Raw genomic sequence first — 17,295 nt, forward strand, 5'->3', positions numbered from 1 at the left:
CATTCAAAGAAGAGAAAGCAGTCACTTTTCCACTCCTCTTCTTGAATTGTACCCAGGGATTTGTTGATCTTATGAGTAGCAAGAACTCAATAAACTATGTTTTAAAACCTCTATGAAAGCTTTAAGGGCTATGAATGACAGATTTTAAGATATTTACAAGATTATTCCCTAGATTTCTACAATAAATAAAGCCTGCATTCTGAAAAGATCTGTAATCCAGATTTCCTATGATTATTTGTTTATAATGTTTTTAGATTAAACACAATCAACTAATTGCTATATTGTTTTAAAAGGCAATAAGTTATCTTTAAAAAGTTTACAATTTTTCTTTCTACTGTGCATGGTATTTAATCATAATTATAGCAAGGGATCATTCTGTAAACACCATAAGATAATAACGTAAGCAGTATAAGAGTTACATAGCATTTCCAAAAGTATATTAATCTTTTATCTATTATAATGAATTTGATTTTATTTAATAGCTTTCTTTGAAAATATGCAAGTACCTGTCTGAAGCATTAATCTTCCAGTACTTACATATTTTATATATAAACATATTTTATATAAATATAATTTTTAATAATATTCTTGAAAATTCAAGTAACTCTTGAAATGATCAGTTGCTAATTAGAATGTACAGATTTATGACAAATTTGATCAATGTGAATAAAAACTCTTGCTCCTCAAACTTATCATTTTTCTTTTTTTAAACTTACTTTTTCTTAAAAGTAGAATTTTTGCTTGCATTTGTAAGATAATTTCTCATTTTGTCCTTGAATGTTCTTCAAGTTTATTGAAACTTTAGCTTTGATGATGAATTTTGCTATAGATGGTGATATGGTTTGGCGGTGTCCCCACCCAAATCTAATCTTGAATTGAAACTGCCACAATTCCCATGTGTCATGGGAGGAACCTGGTTGGAGGTGATTGAATTATGGGGGCAGGTCTTTCCTGCACTATTCTTGTGGTATTGAATGAGTCTCATGAGATCTCATAGTTTTAATAATGGGAGTTTCCATGCACAAGCTCTCTTTGCTGCTGCCATCCACGTAAGATGTGACTTGCTCCTCCTTGCCTTCTGCAATGAATGTGAGGCCTCCCCAGCCATGTGGAGCTGTAAGTCCAATAAACCTCTTTCTTTTGTTAATTGCCCAGTCTCAGGTATGTCTTTATCAGCACCATGAAAACAGACTAATACAGCATATATGTACCAGTAGAGTGGTGCTGAAAAAATACCTAAAAATGTGGAAGTGAATTTGGAATTGGGTAACAGGCAGAGATTGGAAGAGCTTGGAGGGCTCAGAAGAGACAGGAAAATGTGGGAAAGTTTGTAACTCCCTAGAGACTTGTTGAATGGCTTTGGCCAAAATGCTGATAATGATATGGACAATGACATCCAGGCGGAGGTGGTCTCAGATGGAGATGAGGAACTTGTTTGGAACTGGAGCAAAGGTGACTCTTGTTAAGCTATAGCAAAAAGATTGGTGGCATTTTGCCCCTGCCCTAGAAGTATATAGAACGTTGAAATTGAGAGAGATGATTTAGAGTATCTGGTGGAAGAAATTTCTAAGCAGCAAAGCATTCAAGAGTTGACTTTGGTGCTGTTAAAGGCATTCATTTATATAAGGGAAGGAGAGCATAAAAGTTTGGAAAATTTGCAACCTGACAATGCAATAGAAAATAAAAACCCATTTTCTGAAGACAAATTTAAACCTGCTGCAGAAATTTGCATAAGTAATGAGGAACTGAATGTTATTCACCAAGACATTGGGAAAAATATCTGCAGTGCATGTCAGAGGTCTTCATGGCAGCCCCTCCCATCACAGGCCCAGAGTTTTAGGAGGAAAAATGGTTTTGTGAGCTGGGCCCAGGATCCCTCTGCTGTGTGCTGTCTAGGGACTTGGTGCCCTGCATCCCAGCCACTGTAGCTGTGACTAAAGAAGGCCAATGTATGGCTTGGGCTGATGTTTCAGAGAGTGGGCGCTCCAAGCCTTGGCAGCTGCCATATGTCGTTGAGCCTGTGGGTGCACAGAAGTCAAGAGTTGAGGTTTAGGAACCTTTGTATAGATTTCAGAAGATGTATGGAAATGCCTGGATGCCCAGGCAAAAGTTTGCCACAGGGGCAGGACCCTCATGGAGAGCCTCTGCTAGGACAGTGCAGATGGCAAATGTGGGGTCAGAGCCTCCACACAGAGTCCCTTTGGGGGCACTGCCTAGTGAAGTTGTGAGAAGAGGGCCACCATCCTCCAGACCCCAGAATAGTAGATTCACTGACAGCTTGCACCATTCACCTGCAAAACCTCAGACACTCAACACCAGCCCGTGAAAGCAGCCAGGATGGGGATATACTCTGCAAAGTCACAGGGGCAGAGCTGCCCAAGACCATGGGAACCCACCTCTTGCATCAGCGGGGCCTAGATGTGAGACATGGAGTCAAAGGAAATCATTTTGGAGCTTTAAGATTTGACTGCCCTGCTGGATTTCGGACTCACATGGCACTTGCAGCCCCTTTGTTTTAGCCAATTTCTCCCATTTGGAATGGCTGTATTTACCCAATGTCTGTATCCCCATTGTATCTAGGAAGTAACTAACCTGCTTTTGATTTTACAGGCTCATGGGAAGAAAGGACTTGCCTTGTCTCAGATGAGATGTTGGGCTATGGATTTTGAGTTAATGCTGAAATGAGTTAAGACTTTGGGGGATGTTGGGACCATGATTGGTTTTTAAATGTGAGAACATGAGATTTTGGGGGGGTGGTTAGGGGCGAAATGATATGGTTTGTGTCCCCAACCAAATCTCATCTTGAATTGTAACTCCCACAATTCCCATGTGTCCTGGGAGGAAACTGGTGGGAGGTGATTGAATTATGGGGATGGGTATTTCCTGTGCTATTCTCAGGACAGTGAATGAGTCCCATGAGATGTGATGGTTTCAAAAATGGGAGTTTCTGTGCACAATCTCTTTGCCTGCCACCTTCCATGTAAGATGTAACTTGCTTCTCCTTGCCTTCTGCTATGATTGTGAGGCCTCCGTAGCCATGTGGAACTGTAAGTCCAATAAACCTCTTTTTTTTTTTGTAAATTGCCCTGTGTCAGGTATGTCTTTATCAGCAGTGTGAAAACAGACTAATACAGTTGGGATTGGCCAAGCTAGTAAGTGTTTCAATGGAAATTTAAAAAATTGTTTTTAACACGTGTATTATTTTCCTGTGTAGATTACCATCCTTCATAATCTTCTTGAACAAACATTGATGAATAGTAGTCAAAAGTATAAATATAGCTACAAGAATTTAAGTAGCTACATATTTCAATTAAGAATAATGCAGAGAAGTAGATCACTGCAGTGCCTCCAGCATAGTGAAAAAAATGTGATTATTTTCCAGTTTGATGGTGAATATAAAGTTAAATATGTTACAATTTTTACCACTGATCTGAGGAAATTAAACTTACAAATGAGAATTAAGATTATTATTTGAGCTTTACAAACTGCGTTGGTAACCAAGGATTTCCAATGCCATTTGAAGAACGAGAATTACAAATGTGCCTTCTACCCTATATAGCATCTTCTGAACATAAATTAAGAAAAACTTAGAGCATCCATTGAGTTCCTTTTTTTTTTTTACTTCATCGTTTTCTTCCTTTACTTTTCCTTTCTTATAATTTTAGAGACTATCATGAAAAGAAAATGGGTTATGGTTTTGCACAACAACACCTTATACTGCATTGTAAGAGTGATTAATCTGTGGTCTTCCCAGAGCAGGGAAAGTATGGATTTGTGAAAATATATTACTGTTCTGTTTGGGATTGGTAATCTTACTTCTCTAGCATATTTCAAAGAGATCTTGGGAACATGATTTGGAAGATATGTAATTAAATCGCTAAATAGCTTTGGAATTTTCAACAAAAATTTGCATATTGTGAATTCTACAATAGGTAAAGCTTAGGATATATATTTTTAATTTGGGGTGTGTGTGTGTGTATGTGTGTGTGTGTGTGTGTGAAACAATGCATTTTACCACCAAACAGGATTGGAGAATGGATTGGAGAGCTGTTTTGGAATGTAAAACATCATACTAGGAAGACAAGCAAGATGCTAAATAGTCAGTTCATTAGAAAGCCTCCTGGTTACTGGATAGTTATAATGATGTGACCAAGAGTTTACTCTTTGCAGCTACTGCTATAAGATGATACACCCTTCAGGTATCATTGACATGCTTTTTACTTATCTATCAGAGTTCCTCACAAAAATTTGTTTTTGGATCAGGTGGAACTGAGTAAATATCCATGAAGTTTCAGGGTAGAGCCATTTGCCTTCCTTTAAATCTTTGAAATATATGTTGTTCAGCATTTTTACTCACATAGACCTTTCTTCATACCTCAGGTATTGCAGTCACCACCTATTACTATATTGGTCTCCTCTTCTTTTCCTCCTCCTCCTCTTCCTCCTCATTCTACTTTTTCTTCTTCTTGCCTCTTTCCTCTTCCTTTTCAACTTCCTCCCCCTGCTCCTGCTTTGCCCGCTCTCCCTGTCAGCAGTAAGCCAAGTAAGGATAAGAGACTGAGCAGAAATATAAAATTAGTGCACGGTGTAGGCTAAAGTTGGAAATAAGACCAGGGACAGAATATATTAAGAAATAAATTAGGCCACATTAATGCATTTTGCCTGTACATTAGAAGCAGTTAGGAACCTTTGATAGCTATAAGCTGAGATAGTGAAGTACTCTGACCTATATTCCGAGATCCTTCAGCCACAATAAAGACAATAGTTACCAAACAGAGAGATAGAACAGATTAGTGTAGATTAGATGGAAGGCTATTTTAGGGGTTCAGGAGACTTATGGTAGTGTGTTCAAATGTATAATTATAAATTATATAAGGAAAGAAAACTAAGAGGGTGAAAAATATTCAAGATGAAAAATCATCACCATTTCTGTCTGAGAAACTGAAAAGTGGCCAAAGGAAGTGCATTTGAGAATATTGTTGTTTAATTCCTTTGGACTCAAGCCTATTAGGAAAGGGAATTTTGTATTATTGCTGGAGCATACATAATGGAAGGAGGTTCAGCATTCAAAATATAGGCATCTCTATATTGTTAACATTATGTTTCATAGTTTTATGTAACTTGACATTCTTATTTAAAAAAATGTGAGCTCTCACAAAATAGCATTGCTGAAACATTATTTAGCAGGTAAATTTTACATCAGCAGCAATTAATTTGATAAGGGTTTAAATTTTTTTAAATGTTTCATAGGTAAATACTTGAGTTGTGACTTTACCAGAAGAGTGAAAAATAAAATTTAAGTACATTATAGGTTAAGTTTAGGCTATATTAAAATACTGTTGAAGCATCTAAAATGCACATGTATTCCCTTTAATCATGCTTTCATGTGAAAAATTTTCAAAAGCCTATTACTTCAGGGGTCCATTTAACTCTTCATTCACTCCTCTCCAGGAGAGAAAGTATGAGTTTAACTGATTTATGAGTTTGAGAAAAAAAAATGTATGGATGGCTCTAAATATTATATATTCTCCTTTTGCATATATCTGCCCGCAGAAAAGAGGATTTTGATTTCCTCTTGCAACATGCTGTCAGGAACTGGCCCTGCTGTGGTAATAATCTGTGTTTCTTCTTAGGTAGAGATGTTTGAGTGTACAAACCTATTTTGTACAACAATCAAAAAAAGGAGCAACTCCACTTTACTTACCATTTCTTCCAAACCAGATTTTGTATAACTTTTAATCTGAAAAAATTGTAAACATTCAGAAAAGTTAAAAAAGTATATGAAGAATGCTTATATATATACTATCTAAATTCAACAAATGCAAGGGTAGTTTAACATTAAAGATTCAATCAATTTAGTTGATCATGTTAGTCAAATTCAAAGAAAAATTATTTATAAAATTTAACCTCTATTTCTGGTAAAATAGCAAACAAAGAAACTCAGGAAATTAAGAAAGGAAAAAAAAATGTCTCATTTTGATGAAGGATATCCTAACATATCTTGAATATATATTTAAAGTAGAAATAGTGAATATTTTTTCATTGAATTAAGGATAAGACTAATATATTATTACAACTCTTATTTAACAAGAAGAAAGAATTATGGATATAAAATTTAAAAGGAATTAACAACAGAATGAACTGTCATTACTGGCTGATGTCATAATTATATAACAATGTATTTCCAAAGAATTATAAAATATTTTCAATTAAAATGAATAAGTGAGTTTAGGAAGGCTACTGGATATTTAGTCAATCCCATAACTATCAGTTTTATTTATCTAAGCAATCATTCCATAACATGGATTTTATTTTGAAATCTAATGCCATTTACAATATAATAAAAATCAAAAGTGTAGGAAAAAATCCGAGTGAAGAATGTGAAAAACCACTACACTAAAAATTACTAAATATTGCTGGAAAAATGAAAAGATCAATTAAAAAATAAAGAGCAATACATGTTTATACCTTGAAATATTCAGTATTGTTAAAATATCAATTTTCTTAAAATTAATCTACTCAATGCAATAAGTCTTCTTAGGTATTTGGTATCTATAGGTGTAAATTCACTAGCTTATTCAAAATGTATATGGAATGTCAAAGTATTTAGAATGCCAGTACTATCTTAAAGTAAAAACTTGGAGGACTAACACTGTGATAGTACAAGGCTTTCTATTAAAAAAATTTAAAAAAAGATTTGCATAATATAATACTGGTTAAAAATGCAAAACTAGGGAAATGAAAAAGAATGGGAAGTAAAAGCCTAGGCCCACACATTATGGTCACTTAACATTTAACAAAGTTATGACTGCTAATCACTCAAAAAATGGATGATTATTTCAATAAACGAGGATTGAGCATATCTGTATGAAAAAATAAAATAATTTGACATATACTTCACATCATAGAAATTATATAATTTGAGATAAATGATAGCCCTAAATTATGAATATAAATAAGCCTCTGAAAAAATATGAGATAATATCTTTATAATTTTGGGTAATAAAATACTTCTTAAGTGGATAACTAGATAATTATAAAAGAATAAATATTTTGAACTCATTAAAATTAAGAGCATTTTTACAGCACAGGACAACATTAAGAAAGTGAAAAGCCAAGCCACCAGTCTTAAAATATTTTCGCAAAATATATAGCTGACAAAGAACATATTTTATATCCAATATATAAAAAATTTCCTATAGTGAGATAAGAAAAAGACAACAGTTCAATTTTTAAATGATTAAAAACCTTGAATAGGTACTTTATAGCAGAGGATAAACCTATGTCCAACAAGCATGATAAAATTATTTCTCAAGGAAATGCAGATGAAAACAACAGCAGGATACTACTTCACACACATTCAAAGGCTATACTTAGAAAGTCTATCAAGGTAAGTATTTTACTGTAATCCCAGCCTTTTGGGAGCTGAGGCAGGAGGATCGCTTAAGACCAGGAGTTTGAAACCATTCTGGACAATAAGGCAAGACTTTGTTTCTACAAAAACTAAAAATAAAAAATAAAACTTAACTGTGTGTGTGGTTTCACTTGCCTGTAGTCTCAGCTCCTTGACAGGCTAAGGCAGCACCACTTAAGCCCAGGAGTTCGAGGCTACCATGAGCCATGGTCACAATACTACACTCTATTCTGGGTGACACATTAAGGCCTTATCTCAGACAAAAACAAAAACAAAAACAAAGTATTTGAAAGATGGGGAGAAACTGAAACTGTTCATCAATGCCAGTGGGAGTGTAAAGTGGCACAGATATTTTGGGAAGCTTTTTCAATACCTACTAAAGTAAAACACAGGCCTACCTTATGATCTATCAATTATACTTGTAGTTACATACCCAACAGAAATGAGCCTATGTGGCAATAAAAAAATTTGCATAAGAACTTACATAAGAATTTTATTTGTAATTGCCCTAAACCTTTGTCACACAAATATCCATTAAGCAGACAATTAATAAACATATTTTATTTATTTAATGAAATACTACACAGCAAAATAAAATCAAACTCCTGATAAATATAAAGTCTCACTTGATTTTGAGCAAAAGAAGACAACTTTACATACTCTATGACTCCATTTAGATAACACTTAAGAACAGTTAAAATTAATCAAAGATGAAAGATGAAATAGTGGTTACATTGGGAAGGGCAGATTGTGACTCGGACAGGGCACACATTAACCTTTTCAAGGTTCTGTAAATATTCTGTAAATATGGATTTTTCTCATTACACTGTGGTTCCTAATGATTTATCACTCAATTCACTTTCAACAGTTTAATGTATATATGTTACCACATCAATAAGATAAAGGAAGAAAGGAAATATAAGAAAATGACTGAACATTTTGTGTCCAGAATAACAAAGTGTGACATTACTTATGTGATCTTCTTATGGTTTAGGCCATAATCGTTATTAAAAATGCGGTATGTGGAATCATGGCTTTTATTCTCTGTTTCAACTTCTGGTAAGTCACCCTCCCTCCTAATCCTTCTCTCCAAATAAAGACAGAATTGTATTCGGCAAGAGAGACCCTTTGTAAACTCCAAAGAGCAAGAGATAGTAGTGAAAAAATCCACTACATCTCAATAGTAAGCTGATGATGTGCATTTTGGCCTAGTATTTCAAGAAAGTCCACAGCAAGAATTAGCTCTAAATGAGAATTGATAGAACAATATCTGACATTTTACTTTATTTTCAGTATGTTCTGTAGGCCAAGATTGATTTTATATTTCAAATTGAATTAAGTTCCATGTGAACTAGGAAGACATAGTGTGAGAGTTTTTAATTTCAGTTATCACTGCTAAGCATAACTTAGGTATCAATTTCAATAAGCGCATTGAAGGCAGGGAGGGATTTGAAAAATAACTTATCTAGAGGTATCTTCTTATATCAGCTCTCACTTAACTCTGAAGATGTTAATTGTGTAAACTTCAGAAAGTATGAAAGTAGTAAAAATGCTTGTGCCAAAAATACTCTGCATCCGGAAGTAAAGGATGCTTAGGGCATCAAAGAAGATGTATACACATTAGTCACTTGTTTGGGTGACATAGACCTAAGAGCTATGTCTAAATGATAACACAAAACAAAACAAAGAATAATAACAGTATCCTTATTTTATTACTTCTTTGAGAACTTCCCTCATTTTTTAAGTAAGAATTTAATACTACAAATATCCCCCTCAATGCTGTGTTGGGTGCATCATGCATAGTTTTGATATATTACATTTTATTTTCATTCAGTTCCATGAATGTTTAATTTCCTTTGGAACTTCATCTTTAATTATTGTATTATTTAGATGTATATTGCTTAAATGCTAAATATTTTGTTTCATATGCTTAAGGCTCTGTTTGCTGCTTGGGATTTTGAACACATTTAGAATTATTATGTATTTCTAGTGGATTGATCCCCTTACCATTATGTAGTGCTTCTCTTTGCCTGTAGTAATTTTCTAGGCCCTGAATTCTACTCTAGCTAATATTTATAGAGCCACTTTTTATTTTAATTTGCAATTAATGTTCTCCTCATATATCATTTTTCATCTTTTTGTGTTCAACCTATGTATGCTGTCGAATTTGAAGTGATCTTCTCAGCAAAAAAAGTTGTGGGTTTTGTTTGTTTGTTTGCTTTTTAAACTCATTTTGACAGTCTCTGCCCTTTAGTGGCTGTACTGAGACCATTCAATGTTTAGCATAATTGTTGACATGTTAGAACATAAATCTGCCTTTTTATTATTTATTTGTCTTTTGCCATTTGTGTTTTCTTGCCTTTCCATAGGCTCCATGAAGCCATAGGAACCCATAGAACATTTTTTTTAGAATTTATCTTGATATACTTTTAGTAGTTTAAGGTGAATTGGCTTGAATAGTATTTCTGGTGGTGCAACTAGATATTGCAATATACACATGGGGCTCATTACAATCTCCTGGCATCAGTGTTTTACCACTTGGAGTGAAACGTTAATTCAATTTAGGTGCCTTTAATTTCCCAAATTTTCTTTATTGTTACCTTATGTAACAGGTGCTATAATAATTTTTAATTATCACATATCATTTTTTAAACTCATGAGGACAATTATAGTCTATTTGCATTTCCTTACATTTTTGCATTTTTCTCTTGTTCTTTTTCCTCATCGTGTTCCAAAATGTCTTCTTTTATTATTTACTTTCTACTCTTTAAATCCATTCTTTAAGAACTTAACCATTCTGTTTTTGGCAAATTATGATGAATTATTTAAGTTTTATTATATCTCAGAGTACGGTATGTCCTAAAGGGTCATTTAGAAGTACTTTATGTCCTAAAGTATAGTTTTGATAGCTATAGAAATTGTCATTGATTGTTCTTTACTTTCAGCACTTGAAAAATGTTGTGTCTTACTTTCTGGTTTCCATTGATTCACATAAGAAATATGGTATCATTGGCTGGGCGCGGTGGCTCACACCTGTAATCCCAACACTTTGGGAGGCCGAGTCGGGCAGATCACAAGGTCGGGAGATCCAGACCATCCTGGCCAATATGGTGAAAACCCGTCTTCACTAAAAATACAAAAAAATTAGCCGGACGTGGCAGCGTGTGCCTATAATCCCAGCTACTCTGGAGGCTGAGGCAGGAGAATTGGTTGAACCCAGGAGGTGGACACTGCAGTGAGCCAAGATCATGCCACTGTACTCCAGCATGGCAACAGAGCAAGACTGTCACATACACACACAAAACTAATAAATTAAATAAATAAATAAATAAATAAATAAATAAGCTATCATTGAAATTAGCATTCTCTTTTAGTTAATGTGTCATTTCTCTCTAGCTGTGTAGGACATTTTTCTGGACCTTAATTTTTTTAAGTTTATGTGATATGTAATGTTGTGAATTTCTTGAGCCTATCTTATTTTGAGGTTCTTTCAGCTTTTTTTGGATCAGCAGGGTTATATTTTTGTCAGACTTGTGATGCTTTCAGCCATTTTTTGGAATATTCTTTCAGTTCAATTAACTTTTTTTCTCAACCTGGGACTTCAGTCATCTGAATGTTGATTTTTTTGTTATTGCCCCATAGGTCCCAGAGGGTCTCTTCATTTTGTTATTTAATTATTTCATTTTGTTATTTAATTACATTCTCTTTGTTGTTTACATTTTTTGTTTGTTTGTTTTTGAGATAGTCTCACTCTGTCGCCAAGGCTAGAGTGCAGTGGCACAGTCTCAGCTCACTACAACCTCTGCCTCCCAGGAGGCGATTCTCGTTTCTCAGCCTCCTGAGTAGCTGGGATTACAGGTGCATGCCACCACGCCCAGCTAATTTTTAGTAATTTTAATAGAGAGGGGGTTTCACCATGTTGGCCAGGCTGGTCTCAAACTCCTGACCTCTAGTGTTCAGCATGCCTCAGCCTCCCAAAGTGCTGGGATTACAGGCGTGAACCACCATACCCGGCCTGTTGTTTAGTTCATATAATTTTGTTGATCATTCCTCAAGTTAATTGATTCCATCCTCTGTCTTAGCCACTCAATTATTGAGTTCATTCAGTGAGTTTTATTTCCTTATTTTAAATATTTTTTCACACTATTTAAAATTATAGTCAATTATTTTCAGTAATTTACAATGTAAGTTATTCTATAATTCTCCTTTGGTATCTTTTATAAATTCCATTTCTCTGCTCTAATTTTTTGTTTCATAATTGATTTCAAGAGAATTTTTCATTGCTTGTTGCAACATTTTATAATGACTGCTCTAAAATATGTGTCTGATTTATCTCTGATTTGGTGTCACTTATTTTTCTTCACTTAAATTGTGATTTTCCTGGCTTTTTTATAGTGGATGACTACTGATTTTATTCAGGACATTTTGTCTAATATATTAGAAGATTATAGGTACAATTTAAATGCTATATTTGAGAAAACAGTTATTCAGGTTTATCACACGGGCCTGCTTTTTTGGGGGTGTGGTTCCATTAACATTGTAATTTTCAAAATGTTCACTGTACAGTTTTGGTCTGCTTGGTTTAGTTCTATTTGTATTGTCCAGTTTTTTATATGCTGGGGTTTACGCTGTTCTCTGAATATGTTGCTTTATTGGGTAGAAGTTTACCTAGGCCCTGATGACTCAAAAAAGGAGGAAAGACTTTCTGGCCAGTGTGGGCAACAAGTGCATTCTAGACCTAGTGTTTATTGTAAGTGAATTGGCCATGCCTGCATCTCCTCAATGTCTGGGGTCTGTCAGTGGTAGATAGAGTTATGTGGCTTATGGGAGGAGGTGTGCTTCCTAGGTCTGATCACATATTGTGTGGTTATCTTAATTGCCAGTATTGTCTGGATACCCAGTAGTTCTAGCTGGAGAAGGATTCCTATAGTCTCTGGTGACATAGAACATTTTCCAGGATTGGCATATTTTTAAAGGGTGAATTTTCTCTTCGGAAGCCGCTCAACTGTTTTGGTGTCTCTGTAGCGGAAAGGACTATTTGGTTCACAAAGATAAATAACGGTAGCACACGCTGACCTGGCACTTATTGTGGTGCAATGCCTTTTGCTGGATATTCTGGCTATCTGGCATCTTTGAATGGGAGAAAGTTCTTTCTATTGCTGTTTGCCAGTTGGGATTTTGGTTGATCCCCACTTGCTGGTACTGCTGGGCTTACCAGGACACTCTTTTGACCTAATGAAAGAGTGAGACTACCTAGTTGCCTTCTGTAACTAGTATGGAAATCAGAAAACTCTAGACCTGCTGCTTTTGGATAAGGGGTTAAAAGAGTCCTTACCTGAACACTGTCCCTTCAGTCTTGGAGTCCCTAACCAATGTGTCTTTTATATCTTAGTTTTTCAGATTACTCATTTGGCTTCCTTTTGTTTTATTTCCATGGTTGACAGTGTTATTTGGGGTTTGGAGGGTGACTGATGTGAGGAAGAGGTAAGTCTTTGCCATCTTGTTCGGATTGTTTTTATTGGTTCCTTCAAGCTTTTGCTTTATCTTTGCTATATGTTATAAATTAAAGCAGCATTTCTGTAATTTTGAAACACATACAATATATGTAAACATTTAGTATTCCAAAGCAGATGAATAATTGCATTTATATCTCATTTATCTTGCTAATTACTAAATTACATTCCAATCATTTAGGTAGCAGAGGAGAGATCTCATATCTCACTTTGCTATGGCAAAGTAATCCATATTTAACATGTTGCTCACTTAAAAACCTAGTTTCTCAGATTGTCTTGTTTTATATATCTTGTCTTCTAAACATTTCTTTAATTACATTATGCACTAATGTGTTGCATTTAAATTACTTCATATCAATCTCTCTTCATGTTCTTATATCTGTACGCAGTAACTTTATTGATAAAACATAGTTTCTGGGTGCCCTCTAAACTAGCTGGATATTTAACATTTGGGTCATAACATTGTCCTCTATGCAACTTATGAATCAATTTGATGATCTATTTATGCTGGGATTTATAACCTAACAGATGTTTGTATAGTTAGATACCCATATGAATACTGTATCCTGTGGTTTGTAATGTGTTTCAGTTAATCAGCTATGACTGAGATTAAAAGAATATCAAAAATAATTTAGCAAAATCATTATTAATGGCTAAAGAACAATTGTGTTTTTTACATTGTATTGAGGATTCTTTAAAAATTACATAAGAGCAAAGATAAACTAAAGCAAAAATTGTATGACATTTTAAATTCTGATATAAAGTGTTAAAGTTTATAATTGAGCATTTATTTTGTGCCTAGCACTGTGAACACTATACTGCATGCATTTGTATTATTAATAAAAATGAACACAATGACAATAGAAACTTACAGCTGTTGAGAAATCATATTTAAGTGTTGTTGTTCAGATCAATTATGTGATAACAGTTGTAAATTGTGGTGAATAAACATTTTACATTTCTACTAGATATACTTGTGTTTATAATAACTTCTATCAAAAATATCAATACTACATTTTATTATATGTATGGGAAAATTTGAATTTATTCACATTTTATCTCACATATTATCGACCTTTAGCTATCAGTATGAAACTATGTGAGGAAAGAGTATAGATTTTTAAAAGGTTTTTAGGGTTAATAAGCAAAATAATTTGAATACCACTGTTAGGAATATTTTATTCTAAAAAATATTACTGGTGGGAGGAATTGATGTGGTTATATGCAATAGTAAAAATATTCTAAAGTCAACATCTATCTAATGGGAAAAAAGAATATGATAATATGATGGAGTAATATATGGAGGGAGATTTATGCAAGAAAGATAAAAGGGCACAATAATGTAGATTGGAATAAGTATGTTGTGGAAAAACATTTAATAGATTCTGTTTTGTGAGATTGTGTTTGATTAATAGCTTTTGAGGGGCAGTTATAGCAGAAAAATTATATATTATGGAGGATATGGAGAAACTAGAATGCCAGATAATAGATATTAAATTTTATAATTCAGCATTTAGAAAGCAATTTATACTTTAAAAAGGACGTAATGACATGATATAATCTTGTGTTAAAAATAATAATTCACAAAAATAGACACATGGAACAGGGTAGAGACCCCTGAAATAAAGCTACAACACCTACAAATAACTGATCTTCAACAAAGCTGACAAAAACAAACAAGCGAAAAAGGGTATTGCATTCGATATATGGTGCCTGAAAAACTGGCTAACCAGAGGCAGAAGAATAAAACTGGACCTCTACTTCACACCAGATAGATAGATAGATAGATAGATAGATAGATAGATAGATAGATCTGTCTATATATAACTAACTAACTCAAAATGAATTAAAAACTTAAATGTAAGTCTTCAAACTATAAACATTCTGTAAGAAAATGTATTGATATGGTTTGGCTCTGTGTCCCCACCTAAATCTCACCTTGAATTGTAATAATCCCCATATGTCAAGGATGGGCCAAGTGAAAATAATTGAAACATGGGGACAGTTTTTCCCATGCTGTTCTCGTGATACTAAGTGAGTTCTTACACAATCTAATGGTTTTATAAGGGGCTTTCCTCTTTCCTGGATACTCTTTCTCTCTCTTGCCACCCTGTGAAGAGGAGCTCCACCATGATTGTAAGTTTCATGAGGCTTCCGCAGCCATGTGTAACTGTGAATCAATTAAACCTCTTTTCTTTAGTACCTACTCTCAGGTATTTCTTCATAACAGTGTGAGAATGAACTAATACACCTAGGAAATACTCTTCTAGCCATTGTCCAGGCAAATAATTCATGACTAAGTCCTCAAAAGCAAATGCAACAAAAACTCAACAATTGGGACATAGTATTCAAACAACAAAATAAGAAAGTCATTTTGCTTCCATAAGTAGTCATAAATCTATTTACTGATATAACTGTATAATATATGTTACACACAGTTTGAATTATGATAATAGCATACTTATTAAGAAAACATAGAAGTTTAGTGCGGAAATATGTCACAACTATTAATTTCAACATCTATAATTTAAAAATATTTTATGTGCATTATATTTCACAATATTAAATATTTTAACAATAAAAAATAAGTAAACAATGCAGGAATGTAAGAGCTTTGTAGAAGTCTGTTTTATTATTCACTTATTGTTACAAATAATTTTTATTTATCCAAAGGCATTGCATTTAGAATAAATCTACAGTCCTAATAGTGCCCAAAAGTACTTAATATTCCTCAGTCTGCCCATAGATTTTATTTGTAAATCTTGATATCATATGATTTATCTTTCCAAAAAAAAAGTATGTTCTCCATGTTCTTTTTGCTACTGTCCTTTTACATCTCCAAAAGGAATTTAACTTCCTATCATATATTAATTGGGAAACTTGGAATATTCAAAAGTAGAGCTTTGGACTTGTTACCAAGAAATATGAGGATTTATTGATCATAAAGATCCAAACATACTATAATTACGCATTAAAGTACTAAACCTTTTTGCCTGATTTTTTTTCCTTTATGTACCAACTTTTATTTTATATTCAGTAGTACATGTGCATGTTTGTTACCTGAGTATCTTGTGTTATGCTAAGGTTTTGGGTATGAATTATCCTGTTACCCAGGTACCGAGCATAATATCCATCAATTTGTTTTTTCATCTTTGTCCCGTCCTTCTCTTCCCCATCAACTAGTCCCCTTTGTCATTTATTGCCATCTTTATATTCATGAGAATGTGGTGTTTAGCTCCCATTTGTAAGTGAGGAAATGTGGTAGTTGGTTTTCTGTCCCTATGTTAGTTCACTTATGTAATGGCTTTCAGCTATATCCATGTTGATGCAAAGGATATGTTTTTATTCTTTTTAATTGCTGTGTAGTATTCCGTGGTGTATGTGTGACACATTTTCCTTATCTTATTCACCATTGATTGGCACCGAGATTGATTCCATCATTTTGCTATTGTGAATAATGCTGCTGTGAATATATGGGTGCATGTGTGTTTTTGGTAGAATAATTTGTTTTCTTTTGGATACATAACCAGTAATGAAATTGCTGGCTCAAATGGTAGCTCTGTTTTAAGTTCTCTGAGACATCTCAAAACTTCTTTCCATAGTGGCTGAACTTATTTACAGTTCCAACAATAGTGTATAAGCATTCCCTTTTCTCCACAGTCTCACCAACCTCTGTTGTTTTTAGCTTTTAAATAGTAGCCATTCCAATTGGTGTGAGATGGTATCTCATTATGGTTTTGATATGTATTTATCTGATGATTAGTGATGATGAGCATGTTTTCATGTTTCTTGGCCACTTATACATCTGCTTTTGAGAAGTGTCTGTTTACATCTTTTGCCTATTTTTAAAAAACAGGGTTTTTTTTTGTTTTTTGATTGTTCAATTGTTTAAATTTCTTATATAGATTCTGGATATTAGACTTTGGTCTGATGCATAGTTTGTGAATATTTTTTGCCATTCTTTAGATTATCTGTTTGCTCTGCTGATAGTTTCTTTTGCTCTGCAGAAGCCTCTTTAGTTTGATTAGGTCCCACTTCTCAATTTTTGTTTTTGTTGTAATTGCTTTAGAGGACTTAGTCATAAACGCTTTCCCAAAACCCATGTCCAGAATGACGTTTCTTAGGTTTTCTTCTAGGGTTTTTATAGTTGGAGGTCGTACATTTACATTTTTAATCCATCTTTAGTTAATTTTTTATATGGTGAAAGTTAAGGGTTGAGTATTAATCTTCTGCATATGGCTAGCTATCGCAGCACCATTTGTTGAATAGGGAGTCCTTTTCACATTGCTTATTTTTGTCAACTTTGTGAAAGATTACATGGCTGTAGTTGTGCAGCCTTATTCCTGGGTTCTCTATTCTGTTCTATTG

This window comes from Pongo pygmaeus, chromosome 14 (assembly GCF_028885625.2).
Source record: "Pongo pygmaeus isolate AG05252 chromosome 14, NHGRI_mPonPyg2-v2.0_pri, whole genome shotgun sequence".
In the NCBI taxonomy this organism is placed as follows: Eukaryota; Metazoa; Chordata; class Mammalia; order Primates; family Hominidae; genus Pongo; species Pongo pygmaeus.